The 6,610-nt window shown below is 50.7% G+C and overlaps 1 pseudogene across 1 annotated transcript, besides 1 other annotated feature; it reads left to right on the top strand.

Annotated features, from left to right (window-relative positions):
* Positions 1–3,694: 3,694 nt before the first annotated feature.
* NCS54_01473800 lies at positions 3,695–5,533 on the top strand (annotated as a pseudogene). Its single transcript has 5 exons — positions 3,695–4,179; positions 4,243–4,475; positions 4,540–5,036; positions 5,085–5,166; positions 5,214–5,533.
* Positions 3,695–5,533: a sequence feature.
* Positions 5,534–6,610: the final 1,077 nt, after the last annotated feature.

Raw genomic sequence — 6,610 nt, 5'->3', positions numbered from 1 at the left:
CATCAACTTCTGTGCGATTCTCACGGCCTTCAGCTTCTGATTAAAGATATTCTTCTTCTTCCCTTCTTCGAGGATCTCTTTAATAACGTCAGCACCCTGCTCGTGTTCTTCTCACGGTCTAAATTACAATTACAAAGGTTGAGAATGTGCCAGCGCACAAGGTGGAACGGAGTAACTCGCGCGCTGATCAGAAGGTACCGGTGAATTGTTAGCTGCGACTGAGAAATCGATATGCTAACCTGCTCGTTCCGAACAGTATAATTACGCGCTGGGGTTCCCAGTACAATTCTTTCTTCTCCCTCCTCCGTTCTCGAGATCCTGCCAGAGACTGGTCTGTTCGAAAAGATGTACGGGATGAGTTGCGATCTCAAGATTGCCCCGTTCTCCTGCCCGAAGCGGTTCGGATCATCAAAGACAGCAGCTTCTGGCTAGAACTCGAGGCTGCGATCGCCGTGCTGAAACCGGTGAACGACTTTCAACACGTTTCTGAGGCTGATGGGGCGGGAATTGCACACGTTGTAAATCGCTGGCTGCAAATCAAAAGCAAATGGGCTGAGATGAGAGAGGCTGATCAGTTTCCTGATATTCCGTGGGACGATATTGACGCTATATTCAAAGCTAGGCTTGATAAGCAAACGTACGATATACATTGGATCGCTGATGCCCTCCGGCCTGATACAACAGGTCCAAACTCGAAACTTCCGCCTAGCGTCTTTGCACGCGTACAAGAATATTTGCAGAAACAGCTGGAAAATGACGACGAGTATCACCGTGCCCTCTCCGAATTCACACACTTCCGAATGCGTACAGGCGGCCCAGACGGCTTATTCAATAAGCACAGCCCTGTATACGACGATGGCTTCAGGCCAGCAATGGCGTGGCAGTGCCTCCTCAACCAGGGCTCGATTCTGGCTAGAGTAGCTGTGAAGGTAATGAACACGCTTGCAAACTCCGTACCTTCAGAACGAAGTTTCTCTGCTATCAGTTTCATACACACGAAAGCTCGAAATCGCCTTACGCCCATGCACGCGGACATGCAGGCCTTCATTTTTATGAATGATCGCGTATTAGATCGCCTTAAGGATCAGAAGTACGCGCATAAAAAGCGCTGGGCGGATCTTGAGGAGAAGGACTGGCTGGAACTTGAAGATTCGTACCTCGAGTTGTTTGTGAATGCGCAGGGCAAGAAGGTCTGGATGGATGGTGTGATGGCCTCTGCCAATGGAGATTTCGAGTGGGAAGGTGTCTTGCAGTCGACAGGTGATATATTGGGGGTTGGTACTGAAGTGGAATCAGTGGTTGGAGACTAGAGTGACAGGAGGCCAGGACCGTATGAATGCTCGTACTCAACTATTGCCTAAAAAGGAAGGAGGAAATTTGTATGGTACAGTTTTGTACGTACAGAAAAGTTGTACGTACGTACAGCTACCCAAAATACAGTACGTACGTACGTACGTGTACAGAAAAATGCATCACTATTGACCAGGCGAATACAACTCCTCGATCCGCCCTATCCGTCCGGTCATCAAATTGATTGAAAGGCCGGCTCACCTCACGAACGTGCTTATCAGCGATCCCAATGCAGATCTGCCGTAAGAGGCGCAGCGTAATACCCTGATCCCAAACCTCTCGTGTGAAGCGTCTGATGGTATTGGTGTTGTTGAATTGCGCAGTGATGCTGGGTGTGATTGATAAAATCAAGGTTGTTATTATTATTGTCATGGTGAGAGCTCCCTAGGGGTTTATATCCCATGCGATTCCATCTAGGACTTTCAACTTTCAATCTAGGACTTTGTGATGTGACCCTGAGGTGAGGGGGAAGCTCCCAATTATTCCAACAGACTACCTTCGCCAGTGCCGCAGAAATCGGCCGGTGGGCTTCGACCGCAATGTAGAGTCGGCCAGAGCAGTTTGAAGGCGTCGCCGCTAGCGGACTAGCCAGTGTTGTCCTTTGTTGGGTGCTGTATGCTGTGTGGATTTTGAGGCTTAGGAGGAAGATTGTCCTAGAGATGAGCTAGGAACCTATCGTATCTTAGTCTCAGACCCATAGAAGCATCTGTCTGCACTTTTAATTTAGTTTCTGACTGCTTAAACGTGCGAACCCCGTCGTTACCGGAGTGGCAGAATGGAACGGCAAGTCGCTTCAGAAGAAAACCAAGAGTGTCATCAACGCCGCCAGCTTGCGGCCAACCTCAAACCACCCGCTAGCAGCTCTGGATGGAAAAATCGTTGACAGGGGACATGCTCTCTTCACGGGCGCTCAGGGGCTAATTCAATGTCCCCCTTCTTAGGTCTTCCTCGGCTTCGGGGATTTAATACATATATACATACGTACACACATTTGTATGGCCGATTCTGGCAGAATCTCCGGAGAATAATACCTAGGGCGCGAGAGGCGACTTGTCGTTGTTGCGCAACACTATCTATCATCGACTTGAGAGCTTGCAACTTCTGCTTCGGTTTAGTGAGGACCTCGAGGGAGCGCGGAGGCAGCTCCTCCTCCTGGTTGGGCGTGGACGTAGGCGCAGGCACAGGCGCAGACATGGCTGTTGGTACGTGGCATAGAGCTCCAAGAAGGGCGAGGATATGTCAGAAGCATGCCTGATCTGAAAGCAAGATCGCTGATCACTTGCTCGTGATGTGAAGGACACCCAATAACTGACGGAGCGCGGGACGCGAAGGATATGCTTCAGAGACAAGCTCGAGACGGGAGTCAAAAAGACAAAAGGCGCCCAGCTTCGCTAATGGAGTTAAACCAGTAACACGGCTACCGGTGCCTCTGCTGCCCGCGACCCGGCCTATGAAGCGTAATAAGGGCTCTCGAGGCGCAAACTATATAGGTCTCGGTGTCCGGAAAGAGGAAAGCTCAATCAGCAACAAGCTCCGTCGCAAGATCTGCAATCATCTCGGTCATTGACTTATGGTTAAAGCCAAATAGTAAGGGGGGCACCCAGTAAATTGTCTCCTCTTACGCCAGATGGTCGTCGTAGGCTTCTGCTTGGCGAGGAGATCCACGAGTAGAGATGGATGAGAGTGATCCTGAGTGGGTCGGAAGCACGCTAATTCCGTGCCGTTTGCCGAGATCCTACAAGGATCTCCAGTGCTCCTGCAGCCAAAGGTCTTGGCATCTGGAAGCACGTGGGGGGGAGCGACCCATTGATTTGTCTGGGGCCCTTCACAAGCTCGACTGTCTTGTGCTCATCGTCCTCATCCTTGGCCGAGCCTGAACCCTCTGAGGCTCCCAGCAGCTGTGTTTATCTTCGTTTCCGGCCGTCGAGAGATGAGCGGGCAAGAGCGGGTGGGCAAGAGCGTGGATGGGCAGGAGTCATCAATTCGCACGGAACTGAAGGACGCCTGGAGGCCCAGTTAGTCGTTGGAAGATGCCGTAGTAAGACCTTTTTATCTTTTGGTTATTTCATATATATATATATCAAGCTGGCCATCGTGCCCAAAAAAAGATTCTGCTCCTTTGTCTAGACGACAGGCGCAAGGTCTCACTTGTGTCTTTATTCAAGTGCACTCAAGTACACGAATATCAAAGCTTTCATCTCTTCTTTTTCTCACTTACAACTTGTTTCTAATTATCCATTCTTGGCATACGCTATTAATTCCCCCATCCATCCAGTCCAATGGCTGACAACGAGGCGCGTGCCCCCCGGCCGCTGTCGCCAAGACAACCGGCGGCAACAGTGCATTCCGCAACTTCCACAACGACTTTGCTCATATCGCCGACCCCAACGAGCGTCGTCGTCTTGCCCTCGCCGAGATCGACAGGGCTCCCTTTGGCTGGTATCATGTTCGAGCCTGTGTTGTCGCCGGTGTCGGCTTCTTCACTGACTCTTACGATATCTTCTGCGTCTCCATGCTAACCATCATGCTTGGCATTGTCTACTATCCCGCCACGGGCAAGCTTCCTACCAGCGCGGATAACGCCATCAAGCTCTCAACTTCGGCTGGTACTGTTATTGGTCAGCTTGGCTTCGGTATGCTTGCTGATATCTTCGGCCGAAAGCGCATGTACGGTCTGGAACTCATTGTCATCATCTTTGCTACCCTCGGTCAGGCCTTGACTGCTGGCTCTCCATCTACCTCTCTTATCGGAATTATCATCTTCTGGCGAGTCCTCATGGGCGTTGGTATTGGTGGTGACTATCCTCTTTCTTCTATTATTACTTCTGAGTAAGTCTGCAGCTATGGTGGTGGAGTATCTTCAACCCGGACCCCTGCTGACACATGCGAAAGGTTCGCGACCACCAAGTGGCGAGGAGCTATGATGGCTGCTGTATTTGCCATGCAGGGAATGGGCCAGCTCTGCGCCGCCCTGGTCATGATGTTCCTCACTCTCGGCTTCAAGTCCCAGCTTGAGGGCGCCCCCAATCAGACTAGCTGCACTGGCGGTTGCCAGGTCGCCGTCGACAAGATGTGGCGTACCCTGGTCGGCTTCGGTGCCGTTCCCGCTTGCATTGCCCTTTACTGTAAGTGTCCAAAGTCCGTCTTGGCATACTGATTTGACATGGGTTAACCTCGTGGGGAACCCAGACCGTCTCACCATCCCCGAGACCCCTCGCTACACCTTCGATGTCGCCCGCGATGTCGAGAAAGCCGACGAGGATGTCAAGGCCTACATGACTGGCAAGCGTGAGGGTGAGACTGATGAGGTCGCTCGCGCTCAGGTCCAGCAGGGTGCTCGCGAGAACCTTCAGGTGCCCAAGGCCGGCTGGGGTGACTTCTTCCGCCACTACGGCAAGCTCAAGAACTTCTTGCTTCTGCTCGGAACTGCTGGATCATGGTTCAGCCTTGATGTGGCCTTTTATGGACTCAGTTTGAACAACGGTACTATTCTCAAGGTTATTGGCTACTCGAGCAAGGATGCCCACAACGTGTACGAGTTCCTATACAACACCGCCGTCGGCAACATCATCATTGTCCTTGCTGGCGCTGTTCCTGGCTACTGGGTTTCCGTTGCCACTATTGATACTCTTGGCCGTAAAACTATTCAGCTCGGTGGCTTCATCATTCTTACTATTCTCTTCATTGTAAGTTGCCCCCTCCAAATTATCTTGCTGATATTAACAAATATCCAGGTTATGGGTTTCGCTTACCACCATATTTCCTCCAACGGTCTGCTCGCCATCTACGTGCTTGCCCAATTCTTCTTCAACTTCGGTAAATCTTCTATCTTGTTCCTCAAGGGCGGTGGACTAACAGATTAGGTCCCAACACTACCACCTTCGTTGTCCCCGGTGAAGTCTTCCCCACCCGTTACCGATCCACCTCTCACGGTATCTCTGCCGCCTCCGGCAAGATTGGATCCATCATCGGCCAGGGCGCCATATCCATCCTTCGTACCCGTGGTGCTACCAAGGACAATGAGGCTCCCTGGATGGACCACGTTCTTGAGATCTATGCTCTTTTCATGCTTCTCGGTTGCCTTACTACCCTCCTCATTCCCGAGACTGCTCGCAAGACTCTTGAGGAGCTCAGCGGCGAGGATGACTACGCCAACGCTGACACTTATGCCTTGCGCCGGTGAGCCGCCGACAATTACCATCCAGTACCCCTCTGCCGATAAGACCCCTCTACTGATAAGCAAAAAAAAAGTTTCCCCATACAAAATGCCCAATTTCACTTACACGGTGCTTGGCCAAAATTGAAGTTATTTACGTGAAATAAGTTGTGTCTTATTGAGAGTTTCATGCTGTTTCGTATTATGTTATTGTTGCTTATGCTATATGGGCGGTTTGGCCGCATGGAACTATCGCAAAATTTCTATCAATGCCTCCTCCACGAACACTCCTCCACAAAGCTTGTAGGATTTTTATCTGCGCCGGCCTTCTATAATCGCCTTGAAAAATGGCTCGAGCTTCTTACACAGAGGATGACGTTATTGAAGCAATATTGGATGTCACGGATAACGGTCTCTCGCAGAACTAATCCGCCTAGAAGCACGGCATCCCTTAGCCGACTCTTTCGAACCGATTAAGAGGTGTACCGCCAAAGTCCGAGGTTACCCATCCCGCCCAGCTGTTATCTAAGTCTTAGGAGTCTAGATTAGTTTCCTGGATACTTCGATAAGAGGCCTTGGGCTATGCTCCTTCTCACAGTCAAGTTCGCGCCACCGTCGCTGCCCTCCTACAACAGCAAGGCAGGGAAAAGCCTATCGGCGTATATTGGCTAGCTAGGTTTATGAAACGACATCCGTCCATAAAGACCAAGATAGGAAAACGCCAGGAGGCGTTGAGGTTCAATTGTTTTACCTCGACCGCCGTCAATTGGTACTTTGATATCCGCGAGAGCGAATATGGCTGGATCAAACCTGAGAATACTGTTAATGTTGACGAGGGCGGCTTTATGGCCGGATTTGGTGAGTATTTTGTCGTTTCTTTTATGAGATAAATTAACTAGCTGCCAATATAGGCTTGGATTCCTTAGTTATCGGCAGTAGCGACCCTAAGAAGAAAGCCTTCCTCAAAGGCTCCCAGTCCCGCACTTGGACCAGCTTTCTCGAAGCCGCAACTGCAACTGGCCGTCTTCTGAAGCCGGGGATTATCTTTAAAGGCAAAGAGCTTCAGCAACAGTGGTTTATTGATGAGCTCAAGGAAGTGGCTGA

The sequence above is a fragment of the Fusarium falciforme genome, chromosome 13, assembly GCF_026873545.1.
Source record: "Fusarium falciforme chromosome 13, complete sequence".
In the NCBI taxonomy this organism is placed as follows: Eukaryota; Fungi; Ascomycota; class Sordariomycetes; order Hypocreales; family Nectriaceae; genus Fusarium; species Fusarium falciforme.
The sequence above is the reverse complement of the archived record's forward strand: the minus strand, read 5'-3'. Positions and strand labels throughout refer to the sequence as shown.